Source organism: Dermochelys coriacea, chromosome 1 (genome assembly GCF_009764565.3).
Source record: "Dermochelys coriacea isolate rDerCor1 chromosome 1, rDerCor1.pri.v4, whole genome shotgun sequence".
NCBI lineage: Eukaryota > Metazoa > Chordata > Testudines > Dermochelyidae > Dermochelys > Dermochelys coriacea.
In genome coordinates, this window is record NC_050068.2 from 174,639,327 (window position 1) to 174,652,417 (window position 13,091).

The window sequence follows — 13,091 nt, forward strand, 5'->3', positions numbered from 1 at the left end:
ATGTGTGATGTGATGTGATGTGCATGGCTTGACACTGCATTTCTTAGTTTTTGTAGGTCTGAGTTTGGCGTTATTACCCCCTAGCAGCTTTACCTGGTTTTAAATAAGTGTATTTAATGGCTGAATATAAGGGGGATCTACCCACCTTTTCTCCCTGCAGCAGTCTTTGGGAATATGGGGAGGGGTCTTAGCCTGACAAAGGAGCTATAAGCCAATAGGACTTGTCAACAATTAGGGAAGGTGGGTAATAAATGTGTGTTAGCCAGACCCAGAAAACTGTGAGTCTCTGATTAGGATACTACGGACCGAAGAAGTTGCCTGGCTGATGTAGAGCTTTCCTGATCTAGCCCTCTATCTCACCTACTCGCTCCCAGCTGTAGTGTAAAAAGAAATGGAACAGGTGGGTGTGTTTAATTATCTTTGTGGCCACATGGGCTCTCACATACTGCAAATGTCTCTCTATCTCATCTACTCATCTTGCTGCTGGAGTCCTGAGCGCTCCTCAACACCCATGCAGCTCTGCTGATGTTACTTAGTCTGGACTTGCATGACCCAAGCTATTCCAGTCCTGACCAGCTCCTCCCCCAAGCAATTATGCCAATACTCCTGAAGCCTAATTTTCCCCACTCCCTTCCCTTTGTTCTTCCAATACAGTACTGGGTTTCTTGATTTCCCTCCTCCCCAGCTTTTCTGATGTCCCTCAAGGCTGACATCTGACACCCCCCTGCTATTCTAGCCCTGGGCTCTCCCTCCTCCATCTTAAAATTGATTACTCTTAATCTTGACCTGCAGTTCCCTTACTGCTATTCCAGTCTGGGGCTTCACACATGCAGACCTGCCAGTGCTGATCAAGGCTGACATCAGTATTGTCTGTTTCTTCGTGAGTTTGTAAATGTTCCACCTCTATTCTTAGTCAGCTTGCCTCTTCTCTTCCCCTTCCGACCCCATTCACAAATAACTCTCTGTCCTTCTCCTCAAGGACATGCCTCCAGCCAGTACTGAGATGTGGGATTCTGACTACAGTTCAGATGAAGAGGTGAGAATACTGTTTCTGCTGTAGATTGCAGGGTCTCCTGGCCTGGCTCTGGGAAGGGATTGAAGTCTAGTGGTTAGAGCAAGGGTGGAGCCTGTCATGGTTAGCAGGTCATTCAGTTGTTGCTTTTGTGTATATATACATGTATACATACACACAGTGGGCTAGTGCTCTGTGTGTGTGTGTTTTTGTTTTTTAAATGATCTTGGGCTTAACTTCTCCATCAATATGGGATATTAATTAACCCTTCTGTATTCACCTAAATGTGAAAGAGACCCCACAAGTTATACAGCCAGCTTTGGTTTCTTAGCCCTTTCTTGAATAAAGGAATTTAATGATGAACAATCAAAATGTCTTGGGCTTACAACAGAACTGCAAATTTTGTTGAGTCAGTTTCCCCAAAGAAAGATGGGAGAGAGGAAAAGACAAGGGAAACCTTTGTTAGCATCAGGCTGGAATCATGGCTTTCGCTTCAGGTAAGCCGCGTCCTGTGGACTGATATTAGATTTAGAAAGTCTGTGTCAGAGGTGCAGCTGAATGAAGTTTCTCTCCCAGTGGCTGGGGACAGTGTATGAGCAGGCAAAAACAAATCTAGGACCAGCTAGTGTGTATATCCAGGACACTGGGTGGGTGCTTATGGATGTAGCTTAAAACTTGGAATGAATAAATAAATAGTTGATAAAACTGGAGGAAACAGAATGGCCTGTGGCTTAATGGGCTTGACTCTCAGAAATTGGACCAGGAAAAATAAGAGCAAAAAGAAAGGACTAACAAAATTGGAGACAAAAACCAGTCTAGGCCATTTTAATTTATGCTGAAATTTGTACTACTTAGTTTATAGAAAGCTACCAGTCCATTGCCGTCCTTCCCCCAAAGCCCTTCTGTCCCAAACACTCTTATTAAACAATGCAACTTTGGACAATCTCTGAGTCCAACCCCTCAGAAGAAAGTTTGTTAGATTCTCCTAAGTATGACTAATTTAAATGTTAGGCCTTTTCTCAAAGTTTAGGATAATGTATTGTCCATAACCTTTAAATCTAGGTGTCTCTTAAAGAAAGGTCAGTTGTTCCAGAGGCAGACAACTTTTTTTTTTTATACTGGGTGGTTAGAGTTGTTGAATATGGCATCAATGAATCATTTGTATCATAACTGAACTTCTCCACTTTTAACAAAGGGAGAAAATTGTTCCCTTTTTAATTCAATCCCTAAATTTGGGGGGGAACCTACAGCCCCCCACCCAAGTCACCAGTTGCTGTGTCACTGTGTTCCCATTGTCATGATTTTTTCCAGGAGTTGGGACTCTAATCCTGCTGTGGCCTGATGGGTGAGAGGGGGAAACAGGGAATCAGAGCTGCCACTGATTTTGTGTGACTTAGACCAAGTTCCTCCTGTGCCTTGATTTCTATCAAATAGAGATAACAGAACAGACCTCAGAGGGGTTCACATCTGTTCAGCATTTATGCTGCTTGCCCTTCACTAGCTCCTTCCATCCAAATGGGGTAGCTAGTGTTCTGTGGTGTCCCTTGCTATCACAGGGTTAGTGCATACATCAGACCTGGTGCAGGTTCAATTGCTCACTCATTTGATTGTCTGTCTCCAGATATCCACTAAGAAGGATCAGCACTCGCGTCTGGGAGAGGATAACTTGGATGACACACTGGAGTATGACTTCTCTGGCCCAGCCTTGAGAAGGGAGAGGCTGGGATCCCAAAAAACACTGATTGTGGGACAATAACCCAGCAGAAAGCGAGGATGCCAGACAGCCAAAGGATAGAAACTGAGAGAATCAAGTGCTCTCGGCTGTGCCTGACCCATCCAATGGCTGATTTATTTAATTTCTTTGTATCAAAGCTATTTTTGTCACTTTCTCAGCCAGCATGGGAATTGGAGAGACAGAGGTGGAAGGCCCTGTGTTCTGTTCCCCCCCCCCCCCCCCAAAGCCAACTAGTCCTCATCTTGATCTGGATTCAGATTGAACAGACATCCTAGAGATGAAAGGTACAACTAGAAGAATAGCCCATCGGTCTTGGAAAACAAAGGGAAAAAATTATAGTGCTGTCTCTCAATGGCTCTGGCCTCAGCTATCAAACTGTCCTTGCAGAAGTTCAGGGGAAGCTGGAGACTTACAAGTGCAGTTGCAAGATTGGGGTCTGTAGTGGCATTTCTTGCATATAGTTACAAAGATCTGTGTGGTGGTGGTTGTGTTTTTTAAGGGGTATTAATAAAGCTGTCTATTTACATCCACATTGTAATAGTGCAAGGAGTATTATTGTGTGTCTGGTGAATTCCAGAAAGCTTTAGGGGAGAGAGGGTGAGTTAGCCTTATCTCTATAGATATTTACTACAAATTTAAAACTAAGAAAAGGGGATCCATTTTTTTAACTTATTTCACAAAACACACTTCACCTGTGATTCTCCCATGAGGGAAATGCAGAAAGTACATTTATGATATATAACTAAGTTATAATCTTCTGCATCCTCTTTTTTTTTGACTTTTTTCATAAAATAATCAATCGGCTCTCAACAAATAAGTAGGTAGTATAGTTTGTTAGCAATAGCTAGCTCTTGGCATTAACGACGAATGAACTGGATTGTGTTTATATCTGTAGACTAGCAAAGTAATTTTATCTTAGAAATACTGAATTTTGAAAGACTGATCTCATGAATTTTAAAGTCCATCCAAATGACAAGTAAAAGTAGTGATTTCTCTGTTAGCATGTTAGCAGAGGTTTTTTAAGCTGTTCGGGAACCATCTTCTCTTCAAGGGAAGCTTGATGCATCTTAAAGCTAGGTAATGCTTATCTGTACTTTATAAATTAAAGTGTGAAAGTGTAAGGCAGTAATTACCCCATAAACTTTGGTAATAGCATATATTTCCCACTTATTGTCTTATGATTACATTAATTCAATGAGAACTGTGATCAGCTCTGTCACAACTTACAGAGGTTTTGCTAACCAGTCTCAAGCATAGATGAGGCTTCCAATTCAGCAAGGCACTTAAATGAGCATCTAACTCTCAGCACACAAGTATCCTCATCAACTTCATTGGAACTACTGATATCTGAAGTATACCTACTGAAGTCAGGTGGGGACTTAAACAGTTTGCAGAATTGGGGCTGAGTTACTTCTTCTTGAAAGGCCCCATCTTGCAAGGCATTGAGCAGCCTTAAAGGCTATTGAAGCCAATGAGGGTGAGTTAAGGGGGCCTAGTACATCATGGAGGTTGCCTCCTAGTGACCAATCATCCATCATTTGAAAAGGCCACTTGAATATCAACCCTAAGGCCATAGTCTCACTTTGTGTAAATTGTCATAGTCCAGTGGCATGATGACAACATACAGCAGCTGACTCTGGAGATCTTGGTAGGGGGAAAGGAAAGCAAAGGGGTTACTTTTTTAAGTAGATAGTTGATCTAGCAACAACTAGTGCAAAGAAAAAGGTGTGTTCATCAGATGGTTTACATAGAGGAAAAGAGTGGAGTCAGTTTTCAAACTGAAGTTAAACTGTAGAATACTTATTTTTGTAGCTTCTGTAAATGGAAGGTTGTACCTGCTTAATCAAGCAGAGGGGTGTTGAATGAAACTGGTTTGGATTTGTTTTGCTACTAGTGTTCACCAACATAGCAATAGTTTCATAACATAAACAGTTCTGAAGAAATATTACTTTACTAAAACACCCAAGAGGAACTGAATAGTGTCAGATGTTAGTAATGGATCAAGACACCTTTTGACGTCTATTGCCAATGAACACTGTGACATGGCCATTTTGATTTACAGGAAGCTTTTGTTTTGGGGCAATCTCCTGGCCAATACATAGATCCTTAGTTTGTCCTAGAGGTAAGCAGAACAAATGAATGTAGCAAGAAGCTAACTATGATGACCGTCAAGAAAAGTTGGATATAGTAAGGTTACAAGTACTTAAGATATTTCATCTTAAGACTTCTGATACCTGCTCATTAAAATGATTTTCATTAAACAAATAAACATTACACATCATCCACATTTCCCTGGTTTCTTGGTCTCCACATTTTAATACCTGTAATTAACCAAAGTTGAACCCTACATTAGAATGCATGCCCAAAAAGGGATGAGGCTTTTTTCTATTCCACTCAACAGAAAAGGCTTCGAATTTATTTTTTCATTATTCTGTTTTAAATGCATTTTGTTGCTTTGTACTGGCCTGTGCTTATGTGTGTTTGAAGCTAGAAAATGAGTGCAGGTGCTTGCTGCAACCCAGCAAAAGACACATTTTTGTCAGATTTATTTTGCTATATACTTTATCTATCAGTGATGCTTGAGTCAATAAGTGGTACAATTGTCTCAGGAACAGACCCAGCAAAGCTTTACTCATGTAAATCCTTCATGGTGTGAGTAGTTCCATTGAAATCAGTGGATGATTTCTAGCATGATTTACGGATTAGTCATAAAAGTAAGACACGCAGGATCATGCTTCTTGTATATTAAAGCCACCGCTTTCTCCCAGTATCAACCTAAGAAGCACCTTGATGAGGGAATAAACCTGATAAGTAAGAAACTGTTGCTTTAGGTAATGCTGAGACACTGGTAATCAGAAACTGCTACATAAAAATTTGAGTAATTCTGCTTATTGAGAGCTTAAGTAAAGATTGAATCCAGGGTGTGATCCTATAACCCTTGCTCATGTCAGTAATCTTATGACTTTGAAGTCTTAAGGACTTCAGTGGGGTTACTCACATGAGGAAGGATCATACTCAAGTGAGTACGGGGAGCAATGTAAAATCCCAGTGTTCACCTTAAAAGGATGACATTAAGGATCAAATCCCTCTTGTATTGAAATCAATGACACAGTTCCTCTCTATTTTAATGAGAGTGAATGGAGGCCTAAGAGAGAATTTAAATTTTGAAATTATTGGCTTTGATGTGAGCATAAAATCTGTGGCTCAAAACAAAGTAGAAAAGTAAGTACTTTTATGTTGTACTGTGTTTCCACTGAGGTCAGTGAGAGATTTGCCACTGGCTTGAAAGGGAAAAAGATTAGGTCCAAAGTGGGGGAAGTAGAAATTAAAATAAACAGTCCAAAACATGGCCAAAAATTTCTCTATAAATAAATCTAATACTAGCTAACTCTTTCTAACTCAGAAGTTGTATTTCCAGATGTATATGATGTCACTGAATTTTTCCTAATTATGCACAAGACCTATTCACAGGCCTACTTAACCTCATGGCTCTCTCTCTCATGTTGCCCAAAGATTCAAATATTCTGAACAGAAATGACACACAACTTGCAAGAGATATCATTGTGTGCCCGTTTTAATAAAATGTAAATATTTGGCAGACATGAAACTCTACAACTGCGATCCCACAGGTCTTTCTTTGTTGACTCTGTCAGGCAAGTACATTTTGCTAATATGGATAATTGAAATATCCCTAATGCTGATGAACTGGTCCTGAAGAAGGAATATCTCTCACATGAGTGAATGTGAATGAATGCATGATTTTAAAAGAGTCATTTTTTTTAAATGAGAAATAAGACACCACTTGTGAAAATGGAAAGAAAAGCAGGAAGAGAGAACTTGCTAATAAAGTGCTTATATTGATGCTTATATAGAGTAAATTTCCCCTTTCCTCCCATTGTAACATGTGAATAGGTCTATAGAAGGAACAAGGTTGGGCATGGGAAGAGGGATTATATTCCCAAAATATGAACATGAGGTGGAGCTGCTCCCCATGACTGCTATTCCAGTCCCAGAACTAGAGCAGAGGTCATAAAATCAATGTACTACCTGTCCTGGAGTTCATGGACGCTAAATCCATGTAATTGTGACCCCCTCTGACAACACCCTTACATTACCCTAGAGGGCTACATAAAGCTGGTAGAGGGACCAGCTATGCTTCATATAAGGCTGCCGACAGGGGTAGGGCAAAGGGGCAATTGCCCAGGGGCCTGGGTGATTTAAAAGGGCTCAGGGGCCTGCAGCCACTGCCGCAGTAGCATGAGACCGCTCTGAGCCCTGTGCTTTGGGGGGCCCCGTGAGCCAGTGTGGGCGGTACCGGAAGTGATGGATTTATCACTTCCGCACCGGGCCCCATCCTCCCTAGGGATGGCCCTGTTTCATATATGAAATGAGGATATTACCTCACTGGGCCCATTATGCCATTGATACCTACATGGATGAATTTCACCTATAGAAAACAAACAAACAATCTAAGAAGCTGTGGACTCTTGTCCACTCTGATGCATCATCATGACTGTACCTGGGTTTTATATGGCCCATGATATACAAGAAGTCCCTTTGGGCCTTAAGCTCTATAAGCTTTATGAATTATGACTGGAACGGGTTGAAAATGCCAATTCTTTTTTGAGGGAAAACTCTATTTTAAAAAACTACATTTCTCAAGGATTTTTTTTTTCAGGTGAAATAAATTCTGAAACCTGAAACTTTCAATTTTCAAAAACCATTTTCAGCAAAGCACTCCATTTTCAAAATACAATTTTTTTAACCAAAAACTAAACTTAAAAAAAGAGTATTTTCAATAAACTTTTTTTTTCTGTTTTGGTCCAAAAAAACCCACTTTTTTCACTAAAAAAGCTTACATGGAAAAAAAATCAGCCAGCTGTAATGGTGATTTATCCCAATCTTGGTATGAATGCAATATATTTTAAAAATATGAAACTCTGCTTTTCTGAATACTATTTGCACTTTACAATCTCTGGAGTCTAGAGCACTGGCTCTCAACCTTTCCATATTATTGTAAATCAGGAGTCCGATTTCTCTTTGTACCTCAAAGTTACACCTCACTTAAAACTATTTCCATACAAAATCAGGCATAAAATACAAGTGTCACAGCACACTATTACTGAAAAATTGCAGACTCTCATTTTTACCATATAATTCTAAAATCAATTAGAATAAAAAGATTGTACTTACATTTCAGTGTATAGTATATAGAGCAGTATAAACAAGTCATTGTCAATATGAAATTTTAGTTTCTACTGACTTCATTAGTGCTTTTTATGTAGTCCATTGTAAAATTAGGCAAATATCTAGATAAGTTGATGTACCGCCTGGAAGACCACAGTGTACTCACAGATGTACCCCTGGTTGAGAACCACTGATCTAGACCATCAGTTTGGGCGTGCAAACCACAAGAAAAGTTTTTAAAAGTAACTTACCCTTTTTTTGTGTGTATTAGCATGGAGATATACAAATTAGCAGAAATCATATGTATACTAAATGTATACTAAATTTTGAAAGAGATGAATTGTTAAGTAACGGATCTTTTATCCCAGTGTGATACAGTCAGACATGCATTGTACTGAATTGCACCTATTTTGTGTTTCTTTTAATCTTTTCAGTTGGAATTTACTTTGTGTCCATGAAAATCAGAATAGTTTCCATTTCAATTATTTACCTTTTGAATGCTCAAAACACTGATGCAAAGGGCATGAGTCAACACTGGGTAGTCTTTGTTTGATGTGATATAACATCAGCTTAATAGTCAGCCTTTGGCCATTGCACCATATGAAATAATATGCCATTAATGTTATATTACTATTGTTAACTGTGATTGATACAACATGGATTTTCCAATGTCATTGATATGCGCAGCCTTCAATACAAACCAATTACAGTGTTCTTCAGAAGTGATAAAGAAGTAAAATTGTATTAGATGGGAAACAAAAGTGGCTTAGAAAAGGATACATATTTGTCAAGTCTTTTCAGCAGGAAAGTGTGCAGCTGTCGTCCTGAAATCATTATAGTCCATGTGATGTCTTACACTGGCACTAGAATCAAGTTATCTTTTAGTAAAAAGATAACAAACTTATCAGCAACAATCTGAACAGTAGGATAGCACTAAACAAAAAGAACTCCATCTCAGGTAATTGGCTAATGGAGATCATTCTTTACATTGACCTGCCACGTTGGGCTGCTATACTATTTCCGAACTTCCTGTTGAATTTTAATCTCCCTTTCCCTCAGGTTCGCCAAATAACAAAGAGAACATGTTTTTGAGTGACAGTGTTATTACTAACAGGAGGTACATAAATAGAACATTATTATTAATTTGTATAGTGGTGGGTACACAGTGGTCTTCAAGTTTGCTCTAAAGCAGCAGCAAGTACTGGCTCTGTGTCCTCTCTCACGTTCCAGACTAGGTGATGAAGTGAACTGTCCCATCCAGTTTAAAAATAAAAATTATTTTTTTTAAAAAAATCATAGTCTGTTTCTACTAAATCAAATGGCTGCAAGTGTGAAATAAGTCTGTAAGATGCTTCCATGATAGGTATATAAAGGCTATCCTGATCACGGACAAGCTCAGGGTTCAACAGGGATCTTAGTGATGACATATGATGAAAATAGGGGTAGTTGTCATCAAGGTATTTGAAATGGATGACAGTTTCATTGCTCGAAAAGAAAAGGAGGACTTGTGGAACCTTAAAAACTAACAAATTTATTTGAGTATAAGCTTTCGTGAGCTACAGCTCACTTCATCGGATGCATTCAGTGGAAAATACAGTGGGGAGATTTATATACACAGAGAACATGAAACAATGGATGTTACCATACATACAGTAACAAGAGTGATCAGGTAAGGTGAGCTATTACCAGCAGGAGAGTGGGGGTGAGGGGGAACCTTATGTAGTGATAATCAAGATGGGCCATTTCCAGCAGTTGACAAGAACGTTTCATTGCTGTAGTAACAACACAGACTGAAAAGGGGAGGGAGGAAGTTACAAGTTGCACTGTCTTGGTTGAAGGCAGAAAGAGGATTGTCTTGTAGTTAAGAAACTCAACTGGGACTCAGGACAGGAGATCTATATTTATTCCCAGACTCTGCTACAGACTTCCTGCATGTCCTGGAGCAAATCACTTAATCTCACTTTACCTCAGTTCTACATTAGTAAAAAGGTTTCAACTGAAACTTTTCTTTCAGCAAAAAATGAAGCCGCACTGAAAGCTTTCGAGAATTCATGCTCATATTGCCAAATTGTTTTAGCTGAAAAAAAATTCTCAAAGTCAAAATGTTTTGTTTTTGAAATTCCTTTCAATTTAATTTTTTAAATTGCAAAAACATAAAAATCACTCAAAATCAAAATGAAACACTTATTTTCAGGGAAAAACAAAATTATTTGCTTGACCTAATGATTTTTTTTTTTTTTTACTTTTTGAATTGGTGGAAATATCCCCCCTGCCCAATTGTTTTCAAGCTAACCCCAAACAATGTCTTTCCATCCCCATCCCCTGCCAAATTGCCAGTAAACCCCAAAATTAATTATTTGCAAAGCTCTAGTCCTGATCTTGTGTGTTGTGGTATCATCTAGAGGGCCCCAACCACCATATTATAATAATAATAAGAAGAAGAATAAAATAATAATAGTAGTACATAAATTAATACTATAGACACACCATTAAACTGAACATGCTATGAGTGTCTAGCTGGGCTTACCTAGTGATATCTTTTTGCTTCTTTTGTTGTTAGCAGTTTGTGTCTTTACAGCATTTTTACAGCACACTGAACTATCGCAGCTGAGAAGCAGGCAGAACATTACAGCAGAGCTGTCTCCCCTTTAAATTTCATCTGCAGATTAATCTAAATCTCCACTTTCCTTTCTGAAAGAGGAAACCATCTGCTTCATTCTCCCACTTCTGTGGGCTACTAATTAGTTTTCTGACCTGTCTTTCAGTGGGACATCATGAGCCATAGGGAAGTCTTGCCAAATTCCCCAGCTGCCAGATAGGATGGCATGAACAGCACGTACTATTTTGTATTTGTCCTGAAAGTTGAAAAATGGCAATATTTGTGATATTCATAAAACTATTCAATATTTGCACATCTCTAAGTAAATCTTCTATAGTCATTTGCCTGTCTGATATCTTCCTACACTACTTAATCAGATGGGATGAAAAGGTAACTATTTATATAGTATTGTATACTACTTTCTTTTTACAGGTAAACGCCTTCAGCCTAAGCCATTCAGGTTCAGAAAAAACTGAAATGTTAAGGTCATAGCACATGCTAAGTATGGCATATATAAACTGACAATGTGTTAAACGCAATGGACATGAATTGGATAATATGCTTAGCTCACTTAAAGCTTATGCAAAGTGTTACTGTCAGGTTAAAGTGTAGTTCTACTCTGAAAAGTGTCTAGAAATAACACTGAGGGGTTCCATGTTCACTGTGTTTCAATAATTGAATAACATAATTCCTCAGTTTACAGAAAACAGATTTTTTTTCCTAACTACCAGCCCTGTAAACTCAGCCTGGAGTATGAAAATCAGTCCAAGTCTTCTTCTTGTGCGTTGTCACTAGGAATCAAGATTCTGTCTGGCCACCTTATGTCCTAAATTACACACCTGTACAACATCATTGCCTTCAGATTACACCCTCAGGATTATCCCTGTAACCTCATCCACCATCTCTAGGGTTGCACAGGTCTGCAATGATGGTTGCACAGGTGTAAATGGAGGCAAATTTTGTTCTGAAAAAAAAAATCATCTTGGTGATGATGGTGATGGTGATGGTGATGAGGCATGAGTCAGAAGGAACCCAGCTTGATTTTTAGATTCCAGGATCAATTGGGAGGGCTGGCAGTTCTAAAAACAAAACAAAGCACCTTTTTACTTGTGAACCTAATATATTTGGTCTGACAATCACCAATACACAATAAGCACAGAAGCCTGAAGTTGGTGGATGTTGGTATGGTCACAGGGGTCCACCTACATGAATACAATTGCAGCATCAGAGCCTTAAATACTATACTGAATGGGTATGCTAGAAAACCCTGAAATAGACAGTTACTACTGGAAGGAATAAACAGAACAGAATGGAGATCCGTGAAAATGAGTAGATCAGGAAGATTACATTTTTGATATCACTTCACTGATTTTAATACTTAAAAAGGAAATGTGAATATGGAGCCTACTCCAGATGGCAGCGTTCTATTGGAAAATGCTACTTCAACAGAATGAAAATGTTCCATGGGAACACATCAATCCTTGTGCCACACACTCTCAAAGAAACTGCGGAACCACCTGATCAAGATCCTCTACAGCAAACAGGGAAAGATTAAGAATGAGTTCTCAAAACTGGATACTCTCATAAATAACCAACCTTCCACACAAACTTCCTCGTGGCTGGACTTTACAAAAACTAGACAAGCCATTTACAACACACACTTTGCTTCTCTACAAAAGTAAAAGGACACTAAGCTATCTAAACTACTACATGCCACAAGGGGCCACAACAGTGGTTCCCATAAACCACCCAGCAATATTGTTAATCTATCCAACTATACTCTTAACGCAGCAGAAGAATCTGTCCTCTCTCGGGGCCTCTCCTTTTGCCCTTCCACCCCCACGAACATGATACAGTTCTGTGGTGACCTAGAATCATATTTTTTACATCTCTGACTCAAAGAATATTTCCAACACACCTCTGACCAACATATTAACCTACAGAGACCTTCCTACCAACACTACAAAAAGAAGGATTCTGGGTGGACTCCTCCTGAAGGTCAAAACAGCAGACTGGACTTCTTCATAGAGTGCTTCCGCTGACGTGCACGGCCTGAAATTGTGGAAAAGCAGAATCTCTTGCCCCATAACCTCAGCCGTGCAGAACACAATGCCATCCACAGCCTCAGAAACAACTCTGACATCATAATCAAAAAGGCTGACAAAGTAGGTGCTGTCGTCATCATGAATAGGTCGGAATATGAACAAGAGGCTACTAGGCAGCTCTCCAACACCACTTTCTACAAGCCATTACCCTCTGATCCCACTGAGAGTTACCAAAAGAAACTACAGCATTTGCTCAAGAAACTCCCTGAAAAAGCACAAGAACAAATCCGCACAGACACACCCCTAGAACCCCGACCTGGGGTATTCTATCTGCTACCCAAGATCCATAAACCTGGAAGTCCTGGACGCCCCATCATCTCAGGCATTGGCACCCTGACAGCAGGATTGTCTGGCTATGTAGACTCCCTCCTCAGGCCCTACGTTACCAGCACTCCCAGCTATCTTTGAGACACCACTAACTTCCTGAGGAAACTACAATCCATTGGTGATCTT

The 13,091-nt window shown here is 39.5% G+C and overlaps 1 long non-coding RNA gene across 1 annotated transcript; it reads left to right on the forward strand.

Annotated features, from left to right (window-relative positions):
* The first annotated feature begins 242 nt into the window (after positions 1-242).
* Positions 243-3,279, forward strand: LOC119842336. The gene is made up of 3 exons (XR_005288719.2): positions 243-400; positions 980-1,036; positions 2,634-3,279. It is a non-coding gene; the product is annotated as an uncharacterized LOC119842336 (long non-coding RNA).
* The last annotated feature ends 9,812 nt before the right edge of the window (positions 3,280-13,091 follow it).